The sequence below is a fragment of the Notolepis coatsorum genome (genome assembly GCF_963971535.1).
Source record: "Notolepis coatsorum genome assembly, chromosome: 9".
Taxonomy (NCBI): domain Eukaryota; kingdom Metazoa; phylum Chordata; class Actinopteri; order Aulopiformes; family Paralepididae; genus Notolepis; species Notolepis coatsorum.
Window position 1 is genome coordinate 100,063,845 of NC_140173.1, and position 14,904 is coordinate 100,078,748.

A 14,904-nucleotide genomic window follows, 5' to 3' on the forward strand; every position below is an offset into this window, starting at 1 on the left:
AGCTTCCTGCTTGGACGCTGACCTCGAAGGCTGCTGTTCCATTGCGTTTTTGCTAGTAAGCGGTTGGATTTGTCCTAGTTTCAATTTCAGTAGAATGCACCATTTAATTCAATGGTAACTTGTAAAATAACAGCACCAGCCAGGATAGCTTAGCACAATAGCTTAACAGACATTGTCACTTTTGTGATTTGGCACAAACCCATTTATTATTTACAAAAAATATACAATAAGGACTATGGCCATACGATGCCTGGGCCACCGTTCCTCGTACGTGGTTCAACTAAGCCGATCAAATGTCCTATTAGCCAGCTTAAATTAACCCGATGATTGATGTCAAGCTATCTCGGTTTCTCAAAGGCTGATTCGCGCTCAAACAATCTCGTTAATTCAAACCAGACTTCAGTAATCAGGATAATTGCGCATGCCCGTTGTAGCTGAGGGGTACAATTCCCTGACTGTATTGTTAGATATGATATTTAATACCACTACCTCATGTACTTTAACTTCTGGCCACCCAGTACAAGATATAAGTATGATGAACACTTTCCCACCTGATGAAACGAACCAACACAAATGGACCAAATCGAATATTTAATACAGCAAAGGGTGTACACAATATTCACTTAATTACATTTATGATTTGAAATGTTAAGTATGCACTTTTATGGCAAATGAGTATTCGTAGGTAAATCAACATTGAATGTCCAATCTCTGGTTGCGCAGGGAGTAAGTATACAACCTGGAATATTTAGGAAACGATAGCGATAGTACTTAAATAATTATAGCTGGATACACTAAGGGGGGGGGGGTCCCGCTGGTTGTAAGACAGTAGGAGGGGGGGGTTAGAGAAGTCGCTGGCGGTATCCCATCTGGCCGACGGTGTCTTGGGAGAATCCAAAGTCTTAGACCCAGTGCCCACAGAACCTCGGGCCGTAGACGAACACAGCTGGACCCTCTGTGGAACGGTATCTGCCGGTCCACAACGGAGAGACGTGGTGCGACCTCACGTGTAGAGCGCCGCCTCACCTGTAGTCCTCTCCGGGGGGTAATTCCAACACTCGACAGTGTTGGCCTTTATCCATGGAATAATCAAAGCACATAAAGCATAATCCAAGAGCCGTGGAAGGCTCGCCGTCGTCGGGTAGAGTAATCCAATATACAGGTCCAGTCGCTCTTGACCCGGAGCTCCTCGGATGCAATCACCACTAGGGGTCTGACCAGCCTGGATAAGCGTCCAGATAACGTCAGGAACGATGGGGGTACTGATAACTGTAGAACTCGAACCGAACGATGCACCATACATAAATAGACTATTATTAGCTTAATAGAATACGTCCAACTCGACGGTATGGTGCCAAACTATGACCATTCAACTATTAATCTACACGATATCTCAATGCCTATTCTGGGCCAAGTAGGCCCTACTACACCGCACGTGCTTCGTGGGGAGGCTTTTGCGTCTGTCACTCTGTTGGAGGGTAAAGAACTGGACTAAAAGAAAGTTCTACTTTACGAGCGTCATATATATATGCGCTATGAACAAATAGTACCACACGTATTTCGCCCGGCATATTACTGCGCGGAACCGGGGGCTGCCTCGACATGTTAGGCGGCACGATTGAACTTGAACCTAGGGGTATGGCAACCTGGCGCCAGGTTCTAGTCCAATGGTAGAATGAAACTATTATGGGCTGTTTAGTAGAAACGGAGATATTCAATGCATATTGTACAAGGAATATACAGGGGATATCAAACGATATACAAATACAATTAAATATATATATATAAATAAATATACATATTCGGTTTAATCTGATCCTTCACAACAGCCGCCCCCTAATTAGTCCCACCTAATTAGCTAAGCAGAGACAGATTAACCGCACTGTCTTCCACTCAAGGTCCGCTGTAAGGTCAGTCAACTCACAAAGTCATAGGGTCATGGTCATCATCGATAGTATCTGGGAGTCGGGGCAGTTCTATGAGCCTCGCCACGGGCCGTGTGTAGGTGCGCCCTTGGACGAGTACTTCAGCTGCTCGGACCTTGCCATCGGCACCGGTGATCACTTTGCTTACGCGGCCAGCCGGCCACATAGCTCTGGGGAGTGACTGGTCAACTATCATGACGACTGTTCCTTCTGTCAAATTGTCTCTCTCTTTTACCCACTTCTGGCGGGTCTGTAGAGACGGTAGGTAGTGAAGTAGGAAGCTGCTCCAAAACTTGTCGGCTAGTACTTGGCTGTACCTCCACTTTCTTCGGCCGTTCGCTTCTTCGGGCCTGTACATTGTCTGGGGTAGCGCGGGGTCCAGCCGCACCATTAGGAGTGTGTTGGGGGTGACTGGGTCGACATCTGCTACATCACTGGAGACGTAACCGAGGGGTTTGGAGTTCAATACTCCCTCGATCTCCGCAAAGACTCTCTCTGCTCCGGCGTGGTGCACATCCTCGTCGTATTTCTTTATGATCAGCTCTGTGACCTTGTGTCGGCTGTTCAAGACGATCGGGTGCTTAATGTCATCTGGTAGATCGGGGGCTCTCCGCAGGCGACCACCCACTCTGATGAGATTATGTGCGTCACTCTCTGGTGCCAGGTGAATCAGTCTGCTGTCTGATGGGACGGGGTTTCCTCCCTGTAGACAGTCTAGCTCATCGGGGAACGAGTCTCTCTGGGCTCGTTGTAGTAGAAGAAGTTCTGCTTCTTCGTAGTCAGCTGCTGACATGTCAGTGGTGGACTGAATCTCTGGGTGGTGCCGCAGGAATGTCCTTTGTTGCGCACTCTCTAGGGTAATGCAGTCATCTATGTTCGGGTCTGTGGAGGCGACAGTGCTCAGTCCACAGAACATAGGCTTCTTGTTCTCAGCCTCCTCTCTACTTGCTTCCATCGGGGTGGGCGTGGGCCAATCTCCTTCCGGGAGCTGGAGGAATGCTGGTCCGTCACTGTAGATGTTGTGACGGGTTAGGTCATCCAGGGACATTCCCCGGGTGATGACGTCAGCTGGGTTGTGTTTGGTATCCACATATCTCCAGCTTACTTCTTCTGTTAGTTCCTGAATCTCGGTGACTCTGACTCCCACGAAGACTTTGTATCTGCATGAATCAGACTTAATCCATGTGAGTACTGTCGTGGAATCTGACCACAAGATTGTTCTATGCACCGGAATGGTGAGTTCACGTTGGATTAACGTGGCTAGATGCGCTCCTGCGAGGGCTGCGCAGAGCTCTAGACGTGGGATAGATTGTTGCTTGCGTGGGGCTATCCTTGAGCGGGCCAGTATGAAAGCAGTGTGTATCTCTCCTCCCATCTCTTGGGCACGCAAATAAGCAACCGATCCGTAGGCTACTTCGGAGGCATCGCTGAAGACGTGTAGCTCAATCTCGCATGTCTCTGGCCTCACTGTGGATGGGAAGTAGCTGCGGCGTATGTTGACACCTGGGAGTGAGCGGAGTTCCGTCTCCCACTCTCTCCATGTTGAGGCAAGGTGTGCGGGTATTGGGTCGTCCCAGCCCTGGTCCTTGTCCCATAGTGCTCGTACAATCATCTTTGCCCTGGTGGTGTAAGGTAGAATACATCCCAGCGGGTCATATTGTCTGGCGAGTGTTCTGTACACACTCCGTCTGGTGGTCGGTATCGCCGCCGACCTTCCTTGCTCTGGAGCCAAGGGTTTGTGTCTATAGTGGAGCGAGTCTGTTTTGAAGCGCCAGACTAATCCTAGTGTCATTTCTTGGGCTTCTCCTGGGATTGTCGCCATCCAGGTCTCGCTGCTGGCAGCCTTGTCTGCGGAGGAGAGGCTGCGCAATACGTGCGGGTCACTGCTGGCCCACTGCCTGAGATCAAAGCCTCCTTTGATTAGGGAGGCGTGTAACTTGATTAGGAGAGCCTCGGCTTCTTCTTGAGTCGAGACGCTTTGTAGACAGTTGTCTACGTAGAAACTGTTCTTCACACTGTGTTGGACCTCTTCATCTGCTGCTGGGTCCTCTGTGACGTGTTTCTGTAGTGCAAATGTAGCACAGCACGGGCTGCATGTGGTTCCGAAGGGGAGTACTTCCCACTGGTAGATGGATGGGTTCTCATCTCCGATCTTCTCTCTCCATAGGAACCGTAGCAGAGGCTTGTCCTCCTCTACTAGTCTCACTTGCAAGAACATCCCTTTTATATCCCCGCTTATAGCCACCTTGTCCTGGCGGAAGCGCAGTAGCACGCCTAGTAGGGAGGGGCCGAGTGTGGGGCCGGGCAAGAGCTCTTTATTCAGATTTTGGGATCCGATCTGGTAGCTGCAGTTAAACACAATGCGATCCTTGCCATTGTGATGGACCTTGTGATGCGGCACGTACCATGATTCGGTCGTCTGATCGGCCTCTTTAATGTCAATCTTTGTTACGTGTCCCGCTGTGATTAGCTTCTCAATCTCAGCTCGGTACACACTCTGTTCAGGAGTGGAGTTGCGTATCTCATCACTCCGCCGACTGTGACTCTCTTTGTCCCCTGCTCGAGTAGGTGGATGGCGTAAATGTCTTCTTTAGAGCGAATGTCTTTCTTTTCGTTCTTAAAGGGCATTGTCTCTAGGGTCCATAGCCTCTCGACATGCTGCAGGAGAGTGGTGTCTTCTTCTGTCGTTCGGGAGTGGAAGCAGCTAGTGGCTGCGGTTCGGTTGAGAGATTTAGCGAGGGGGCCTTGTAATGTCCATCCTAAGCGGGTCTCGACGGCTGCAGGACAGCCTCGGGGACCGGTATGGACCCGGTCAATCGGGACTATGAGTTCTGCATGGTCGGAGCCTATCAACAGGGTCGGGGTAGCGCCGTTTATGAGCGGGATAGGTAATTGGCGCAGGTGCACATATTTATCCATCAACTTGGTGACAGGGTAGGTGTACTGCGAGAGTCCTATTTCTTGGCTGGTGAAAGCATTTGTGATCTTGTACTGTCGCTCTGGCTGCCCGTTGGCTGCGATAGTGAAGGAGACATTCTCGCCCTTTATCGTCTTTAAATCTCTTCTTATTGTCCGAATCGTCATTTCGTTCTTGCTCCCCCGCAGTCCCAGTTGAGTCGCAGCGGAGGCGAGCAGAAGGGTCTTCTCTGACCCGTCATCAAGGACGGCGTAAGTGTCCATGACTTTATCCTGGTAGCTCAATGTCACACGGACTACCTTTAAGAGCACTTGAGCTCCGTTGCTGCTGGCGGGGTCAATGTACATGACACTTGCCTTGGTGCCGCTCCGTGGTGCAGGTGTAGGCCGTCTTCCGTTACTATCGTGTAGTATATCTAGATGGGCTCCATCGCACCGGCTGCACCTTTTCTTTAGGCGGCATTCGGCTGCCATGTGGGGCCGCGCACATCGATAACAGCGCCGGTTGGACTTTATCCATTGGCTCACTTCTTCTGCATTCATCTTTGTGAATGTGTCACATTGTGACAGCCAGTGTTCTTTCTCACAGTAGGGACACGCTATCTTCCACTTCTCCTTCCTCGAGGGGGTGCTGTGACTCTTACTGCTCGGTACTGACTCTGATTGGTGCATGACAGTCACCGATCTTCTTCCATCATTTATTCTCCTGGGTCCCTCTCTGGAGCTTGGCGTGCTCCGCCCGAAGGTGTCCAGTCGTAAGCTGCTGACCTCTCTCGCCAGGAAGTCGGCCAGATCAAGGAGGGATGGCTCGGGGCCGTCGGGATCTCGGTAGTCCCTCTGCCGCCGAAAGCGCTCCTGTCTTGCGGGTGGCAGCTTCTCCAAAATCCTCTCAACGTTAGAGTTGGCGTACAGCTCATGCCTGCCCTTCTCCCGTTGAGCTCCCAGCATCCCCACCAGGGACTGCACTTTGATTGACAGGTCATCTAGTGAGCGATTGTCTGTGGCTGGGGGTAGGCGGTCAATATGCCTTATCTCCTGGATTACGTAATCCCATATACGTCCATATCTTTGATCCAGCGCTGCAAGGGCCGCTGTGTATGGGGTCGAGGAGGTAGCATAGGCTAGCGCTATATTGTGTGCTCGCTGTACTTTCAGGTGCTTCAATAATATTGCATACTTGTGGCGTTCATCAATGACATCCGCCAGCATTGTCTCTAAGCACATCCGGAGCTCCGTGTACTGTGCTCGACTCTCATAGGCGAAGTCTGGGATTGATGGCGTGGCGTTGTATGACGCCGTGGATGGCGAATACATCGGCGAGCGTTGGGGGAGAGACCTCCTGGGCGAGTCCCCTCTTGCGCCTCGCTGTGGGCCGGTACTGGCAGGGTACCATGGCCCGCTGGTCCAGGTACTGTTCCTCGGGGCTGGTCGTGCGTCGTGCTCACCCGTAAATAGAGTCGGGGGTCTGTAGCGCAGCGCCGCGGGGGTATAGCCTGGACTGTATGGGACCTCCTGGTCCGGTGGAGTACTGTGCTGTCGTCGGGCTTGGTTCTCCTCTTCTCCCTCTTCTTCTTCTATCAAATCTTCCAGATCTTGTAATCATTTATTTAGCTTCTCCGCAGTGTAGGCCGCTCCTTCCTTGTAGCTGGGTCTCGCTTGGACCGGTATGGGAAGGGGGTCTGCGGGGGGTCTAGACTCGGTCTGTTGGTCAAGTTCAGGGTCGCTTGCTCGTTGCGGTGACGCTGCTCTTGACTGCTGTCTCGACGAGTTCCTTGAGCCCCTGGCGGAGGGAGAGGGAGTTGTCCTTTTGATCAGCTGCTCTATTAGTTGCGCTTGTAGTCTGTCGCGCTCTGCGTCTCTTTGGGCACCGGCAGCGGTGCGCTGGGCGTCGGCGCGATCTCTTGCCATATTCTCTTCCATCTGGAAGCGTCTCATCTCCAGACTTGTGCGCTGTTCTTCGCTCCGTTGCTGTGCTTGGAGGTGTTCGCGCTCGCTGGTCGCCTGGGCTTGGAGACGTTCGCGCTCGCTAAGCGTCTGTGCTTGGAGCCGATTGCGTTCGGTAGAGGCTGTCAGGCTGACGAGGAACGCCTGTTGTAGTATCCTCTCCGCTTCGCTGGGGAAGGCGGTAGTGGAGGTGAGCCGCTCCTGCGTGAACCGCTCCTGGGGGTACTCGTTGGGGAGTCCTGGAGCTCTAGTTCTTCGGCGCTCTCCTCTTCTTCTTCCGTGCAGAGTTCTCTCTCTGTAGGGTTGTCTTCCTCCCGGGGCGTGTCGGGGACTACTTCTTTAGTAGTGGCGGGGGGTAAAGGCATGTCAATTCCCTCCTGGTCTCCACCGTGGGCTTGGTCAGTTACATTAGGACCTACTAGGGCCTCTGTGGTCGGGGAAACCTGGTCGTTAAGGTCAGACATAATTTTACTTTCTACTTTTACTACGTTTACCGTTTGTCGAAGGCTAGGTAGTTGACTGACAGTGTAAGCCTCTAAGTACTGAGGTGTCTGTCGTCTGCGCCGCGGGCGTTCTAGGTTAGGAGGATCGTTTCGTGGAGTGTTCATCATAGGCCATTTCGATATTAATAACACTATATTAATATTACACTAGTTACCATCCGGCTCGAAGGACCAATTGTAGCTGAGGGGTACAATTCCCTGACTGTATTGTTAGATATGATATTTAATACCACTACCTCATGTACTTTAACTTCTGGCCACCCAGTACAAGATATAAGTATGATGAACACTTTCCCACCTGATGAAACGAACCAACACAAATGGACCAAATCGAATATTTAATACAGCAAAGGGTGTACACAATATTCACTTAATTACATTTATGATTTGAAATGTTAAGTATGCACTTTTATGGCAAATGAGTATTCGTAGGTAAATCAACATTGAATGTCCAATCTCTGGTTGCGCAGGGAGTAAGTATACAACCTGGAATATTTAGGAAACGATAGCGATAGTACTTAAATAATTATAGCTGGATACACTAAGGGGGGGGGGGGTCCCGCTGGTTGTAAGACAGTAGGAGGGGGGGGTTAGAGAAGTCGCTGGCGGTATCCCATCTGGCCGACGGTGTCTTGGGAGAATCCAAAGTCTTAGACCCAGTGCCCACAGAACCTCGGGCCGTAGACGAACACAGCTGGACCCTCTGTGGAACGGTATCTGCCGGTCCACAACGGAGAGACGTGGTGCGACCTCACGTGTAGAGCGCCGCCTCACCTGTAGTCCTCTCCGGGGGGTAATTCCAACACTCGACAGTTTTGGCCTTTATCCATGGAATAATCAAAGCACATAAAGCATAATCCAAGAGCCGTGGAAGGCTCGCCGTCGTCGGGTAGAGTAATCCAATATACAGGTCCAGTCGCTCTTGACCCGGAGCTCCTCGGATGCAATCACCACTAGGGGTCTGACCAGCCTGGATAAGCGTCCAGATAACGTCAGGAACGATGGGGGTACTGATAACTGTAGAACTCGAACCGAACGATGCACCATACATAAATAGACTATTATTAGCTTAATAGAATACGTCCAACTCGACGGTATGGTGCCAAACTATGACCATTCAACTATTAATCTACACGATATCTCAATGCCTATTCTGGGCCAAGTAGGCCCTACTACACCGCACGTGCTTCGTGGGGAGGCTTTTGCGTCTGTCACTCTGTTGGAGGGTAAAGAACTGGACTAAAAGAAAGTTCTACTTTACGAGCGTCATATATATATGCGCTATGAACAAATAGTACTACACGTATTTCGCCCGGCATATTACTGCGCGGAACCGGGGGCTGCCTCGACATGTTAGGCGGCACGATTGAACTTGAACCTAGGGGTATGGCAACCTGGCGCCAGGTTCTAGTCCAATGGTAGAATGAAACTATTATGGGCTGTTTAGTAGAAACGGAGATATTCAATGCATATTGTACAAGGAATATACAGGGGATATCAAACGATATACAAATACAATTAAATATATATATATAAATAAATATACATATTCGGTTTAATCTGATCCTTCACAACACCCGTCCTACTTCAAAAGGGGGAAGAGTCGATCAACAAAACCATGATTTTCTAACGGTTTCTAACGGTCTAACAAGTTAAATGCGCAAGTGTTGGGAAAATGTATAGGTTAATTGTAAGTCAGATTATATTTCTTTAAATGTGCCTGCTGGCAGTAGGTTTAGGAATAAATCATCGAATGAGATCTTGCTAGGGAAAATAATTATTTCAACTCTTTCAGAATAAGTAGATAAAAACAAGCCCAAAGAGTATCTAATTAATACCAATTAATAGATACTTATGAGGATATATGTATGTATACTGCGTTTAGGTATCATGTACTATATAAATACATGCATGTGTAGATCAGGGGTTCCCAAAGTTTTCAGAGCCCCCACTATTGTAGGAGGTGGTTGAAATATGCAAACGTTCACACGAACACGCACTAATACGCATTGGAGGCTTTTAACATGCACAATAACTACACAAAATAACACAATAATCAAACAACCATAAAATTAATACATATAGCACGTTTCATTTAGAAGGCTAATGTTCAACTCACCTAATGAGATGGATGGGCACTATGCTTGGAGCAAAGCAAGTCCAGTCTGGGTTTAATTTTGGAGACAGCGACTCGGAGATCATCCTCCACATTCAGACGTGATCTGTACTTATTTTTTATATAAGTCAGTGCAGAGAATGTTTTTTCGCATAGTTAGGTAGATCCAAATGGCGGATAGCTGTGCGTATTCCCCCTCAATTGATATCCAGAACTCCATACTTTTTAAACCGTTTTTAAAAAGGGCTTGGAGGTGTGTTATAGACATCTTCACTGTGTTCACATAAGGAAGCACCCGTCTTCAAGGCCTTCAGTAGGTTTTGTGATCTGCACGGCTTCAGCCAGCTAATCACCCAACCCACACAAGTGTGTGATTCAACACAAACTACCATTGACCTCATTCTGACCTCTGACAAGTCCAGGATCTCCAATAAAGGAGTTATTTTTCGTATAGCTTTGCGCTCTGCTCTATTGGAACTATCCCTTTAATCATATGCTATCATGAAAACTTTCAACCACGTGTACGCACCCACCTGCCTGACCACTCCCACATCCGCTCATATACAAGCGGGGTCATGGCCATACTACCAGCTCCTTCCCTACTTTCACCACGTGAAGTCCGTGTATAGCACCGCTTTAAGTTTAGTGCTAAAAGTAGTTGTTGGTAAAGGAGCTGCATTGACATTGTGCTTTTGTTTTCTCTCTCTCGCAATTGTTCGGGAAAAGAAAAGGATAATGTCTTCACCACCGGAGAGCTTAGACGATTATCGTTCTGACTTCCACCAGCGCTTCACAGTCACGGCGTCCTCCGTACGTCGTGGGGCGTTCCTGCCTCCACAGTTGTGGCAGACAGGTGCGCCTCAGTGGCATCCGGAGGAGAGTGCGCGTCGCCGAGGGACCATCGAGCTCCCATCTCCCTCTGGTGGCCGGGGATTTGCGATGCAGGCTCTTCGCCTCTGCTCGTTCTCGTCATACGGCGATGAGCAGCGGGGGCGGACAGCTTAGCGGCGGTGTTGAGCTGGCCCCGAGCGGGGATTCCCTCGCCTACTCTCCATCGCGTCCGATGGAAACTGAGGATTACATGGAAGGGGCGGGGGCATTCCTGTTCGAAGCTCCGGTGGAGACAGAGCACTCTCCCCCTCGGGGAGTGGCAGAGGGTGCTGTGTCTTCCTGGAGAGCCTCGTACTCCGGGACTGGGTTAAAGTCTCCACCCCCGAGACGAGATGTCCTGCTATCAGCCGCACCGGATGCTGGCTCCCACCTATCCTATGGAGACAGTGAGTGTAGCCTCCCGAACGCGAGGGATGCGAGCGAAGTGGAAGAAGGTGTGCAAAGGGAGTTGTGCGCCTTTGTTCCCCGAGCTCATGACGGCAGCCGCCCGTGCTAACGGTGTGCCGCTGCCAACGCCACTGCCGGGACCTGTTCCTGATGACATGATAGGTCATCTCTGGGAATGCCGTCCTGTGACGGAGGCGGGCGTTGTCTGCCCATTCTTCCCATCGATGGAGGCTTAGGTAATTCAGGTAATTCCCTGCATCGTCGGCCTTACCTCCACCTACGTGCCTTTCACACGGGTGGTGGGTTTGGTCCAGGGGTTAAAGGAAGGGGTGCCTCGACTTGATAGCCCGATGGCATCCATGGTACTGGACGACCACCAGAAGTACCTCCATGCCCAGGCGACGGGAGCCATCCTGCATCTGTCGCAGCTACAGGCGATAGCTGCGGGGAAGCAACGCGCCCTGGCCACTCTGATCCAGCGCCACCTGTGGCTGGAGCAGGCGGCGGTGACGGATCAACGGAGGATCCCCCTCCTCATGGCCCCTCTCTCCGACGCTGGGCTCTTCGGATCAGCGATGCAGGAGATGACGTCAGCCTGCAAGGACATGGAGGAGCAGCGGTCCGTCCTCCAACCCCACTTCCCCCGGCCCGACACCACTGCGACCGGAGGCATGAAGCAGAGGCAACGCCGGAGCAGGTCTTCGGCTGTCGCCACCGCCACTGCTGGTCCTGCCAGCAAGAAGCCCAAGAGTGGAGGAGGAGAGGTCGCCACCACCGCTGCCGCCAGTCATCCTGCACCCGGGGGGAATGGTAGGGAACGACGTGGCCAGACGGCTCCCCAGCACCATCCCTCCGGGCCAGCTGCCTGTGGGGGCAAACGGCACCCTACGCACGGCGGGTGACGCAAGTGACTTTTTACCCCTGCTACCCCTGACCCCCCCCCCCAAATATGATTTTGTATATTAAATAAAGGGACTATTTTTTGTTAACAAAACGTGTGTTGATTCACTGTATTTTGGGGGATACGACATGTGCAATTTTAAACCCACAGCTAAGAATGCCCGGGTTGCGTTCTTGCTTGGAGAGTTTGTGCAGTTTTCTCTGAAAATTTGTGTTGGTTGCTATTGTGTATAACTTAGCAAGGCCTGTAGTTCTAGCACTTAGCCAAGGGCTTATGTCCTTCTCTCTACTTAAAACAGTGTTCTTTCTTACGTGAGTAAAAGTGAACTTGGGGTTTTATTGTATGATGAGAGTTGTGTGTGTTTCATGTAATACGTTTAGGTAAACGTAGCATTGAGTCCACAACTGGTATGGGTGTTAGCTTACAGAGTTGTACATATGTAGCATATGAACCAAGGACCTTTTGAGTCCCTCTCTTTAGTCTGATATTTTTTCTTTGCTTAAGGGTTGTTGTGAAGGATCAGATTAAACCGAATATGTATATTTATTTATATATATATATTTAATTGTATTTGTATATCGTTTGATATCCCCTGTATATTCCTTGTACAATATGCATTGAATATCCCCGTTTCTACTAAACAGCCCATAATAGTTTCATTCTACCATTGGACGAGAACCTGGCGCCAGGTTGCCATACCCCTAGGTCCAAGTTCAATCGTGCCGCCTAACATGTCGTGGCAAACCCCCGGTTCCGCGCAGTAATATGTCGGGCGAAATACGAATGGTACTATTTGTTCATAGCGCATATATGTATGGCGCCAGTAAAGTAGAACTTTCTTTTAGTCCAGTTCTTTACCCTTCAACAGAGTGACAGACGCAAAAGCCTCCCCACAACGCACGTGCGGTGTAGTAAGGCCTACTTGGCCCAGAATAGGCATTGAGATATCGTGTAGATTAATAGTTGAATAGTCATAGTTTGGCACTATACCGTCGAGTTGGACGTATTCTATTAAGCTAATAATAGTCTATTTATGTATGGTGCATCGTTCGGTTAGAGTTCTAAAGTTATCAGTACCCCCCATCGTTCCTGACGTTATCTGGACGCTTAACCAGGCTGGTCAGACCCCTAGTGGTGATTGCATCCGAGGAGCTCCGGGCCAAGAGCGACTGGACCTGTATATTGGATTACTCTACCCGGACGACGGCGAGCCTTCCACGGCTTGGATTATGCTTTGTGTGCTTTGATTATTCCATGGATAAAGGCCAACACTGCGGAGTGTTGGAATTACCCCCCGGAGAGGACTCCAGGTGAGACGGCGCTCTACACGTGAGGTCGCCTCACGTCTTTCCGTTGTGGACCGGCAGCTACCGTTCCACAGAGGGTCCAGCTGTATTCGTCTGCGGTCCGAGGTTCTGTGGGCACCGTGTCCAAGACTTTGGATTCTCCCAAGACACCGTCGGCCAGATGGGATACCGCCAGCGGCTTCTCTAACCCCCCCCTCCTACTGTCTTACAACCAGCGGGACCCCCCCCCCCTTAGTGTATCCAGCTATAATCATTTAAGTACCATCGCTATCGTTTTCCTAAATATTCCAGGTTGTATACTTACTCCCTGCGCAACCAGAGATTGGACATTCAATGTTGATTTACCTACGAATACTCATTTGCCATAAAAGTGCATATTCCATATTTCAAATCATAAATGTAATTAAGTGATTGTTGTATACACCCTTTGCTGTATTAAACCTTCGATTTGGTACATTTGTGTGGATTCGTTTCATCAGGTGGGAAAGTGTTCATCATACTTATATCTTGTACTGGGTGGCCAGAAGCTAAAGTACATGAGGTAGTGGTATTAAATATCATATCTAACAATACAGTCAGGGAATTGTACCCCTCAGTTACAATTGGTCCTTCGAGCCGGAGGGTAACTAGTGTAATATTAATATAGTGTTATTAATATCGAAATGGCCTATGATGAACACTCCACGAAACGATCCTCCTAACCTAGAACGCCCGCGGCGCAGACGACAGACACCTCAGTACTTAGAGGCTTACACTGTCAGTCAACTACCTAGCCTTCGACAAACGGTAAACGCGGTAAAAGTAGAAAGTAAAATTATGTCTGACCTTAACGAGCAGGTTTCCCCGACCACAGAGGCCCTAGTAGGTCCTAATGTAACTGACCAAGCTCACGGTGGGGACCAGGAGGGAATTGACATGCCTTTACCCCCCGCCACTACTCAAGAAGTAGTCCCTGACAAGCCCCGGGAGGAAGACAACCCTACAGAGAGAGAACTCTGCACGGAAGAAGAGGAGGAGAGCGCCGAGGAACTAGAGCTCCAGGACTCCCCAACGAGTACCCCCAGGAGCGGCTCACGCAGGAGCGGCTCACCTCCACAACCGCCTCCCCCCAGCGAAGCGGAGAGGATACTACAACAGGCGTTCCTCGTCAGCCTGACAGCCTCTACCGAACGCGACCGACTCCAAGCGCAGCAACGGAGCGAAGAACAGCGCACACATCTGGAGATGAGACGCTTCCAGATGGAAGAGAATATAGCAAGAGACCGGGCCGACGCCCAGCGCGCCGCTGCCGGTGCCCAAAGAGACGCAGAGCGCGACAGACTACAAGCGCAACTAATAGAGCAGCTGATCAAAAGGACAACTCCCTCTCCCTCCGCCAGGGGTTCAAGGAACTCGTCGAGACAACAGTCAAGAGCAGCGTCACCACAACGAGCAAGCGACCCTGAACTTGACCAACAGACCGAGTCTAGACCCCCCGCAGACCCCCTTCCCATACCGGTCCAAGCGAGACCCAGCTACAAGGAAGGAGCGGCATACACTGCGGAGAAGCTAAATAAACGATTACAGGATCTGGAAGATCTGATAGAGGAAGAAGAGGGAGAAGAGGAGAACCAAGCCCGACGACAGCACAGTACTCCACCGGACCGGGAGGTCCCATACAGTCCAGGCTATACACCCGCGGCGCTGCGCTACAGACCCCCGACTCTATTCACGGGTGAGCACGACGCAACGACCAGCCCCGAGGAACAGCACCTGGACCAGCGGGCCATGGTACCCTGCCAGTACCAGCCCACAGCGAGGCGCAAGAGGGGACTCGCCCAGGAGGTCTCTCCCCCAACGCTCGCCGATGTATCAGCCATCCACGGCGTCATACAACGCCACGCCGTCATTCCCAGACTTCGCCTATGAGAGTCGAGCACAGTACACGGAGCTCTGGATGTGCTTAGAGACAATGATGGTGGATGTCGCTGATGAACGCCACAAGTATGCAATATTACTGAAGCACCTGAAAGTA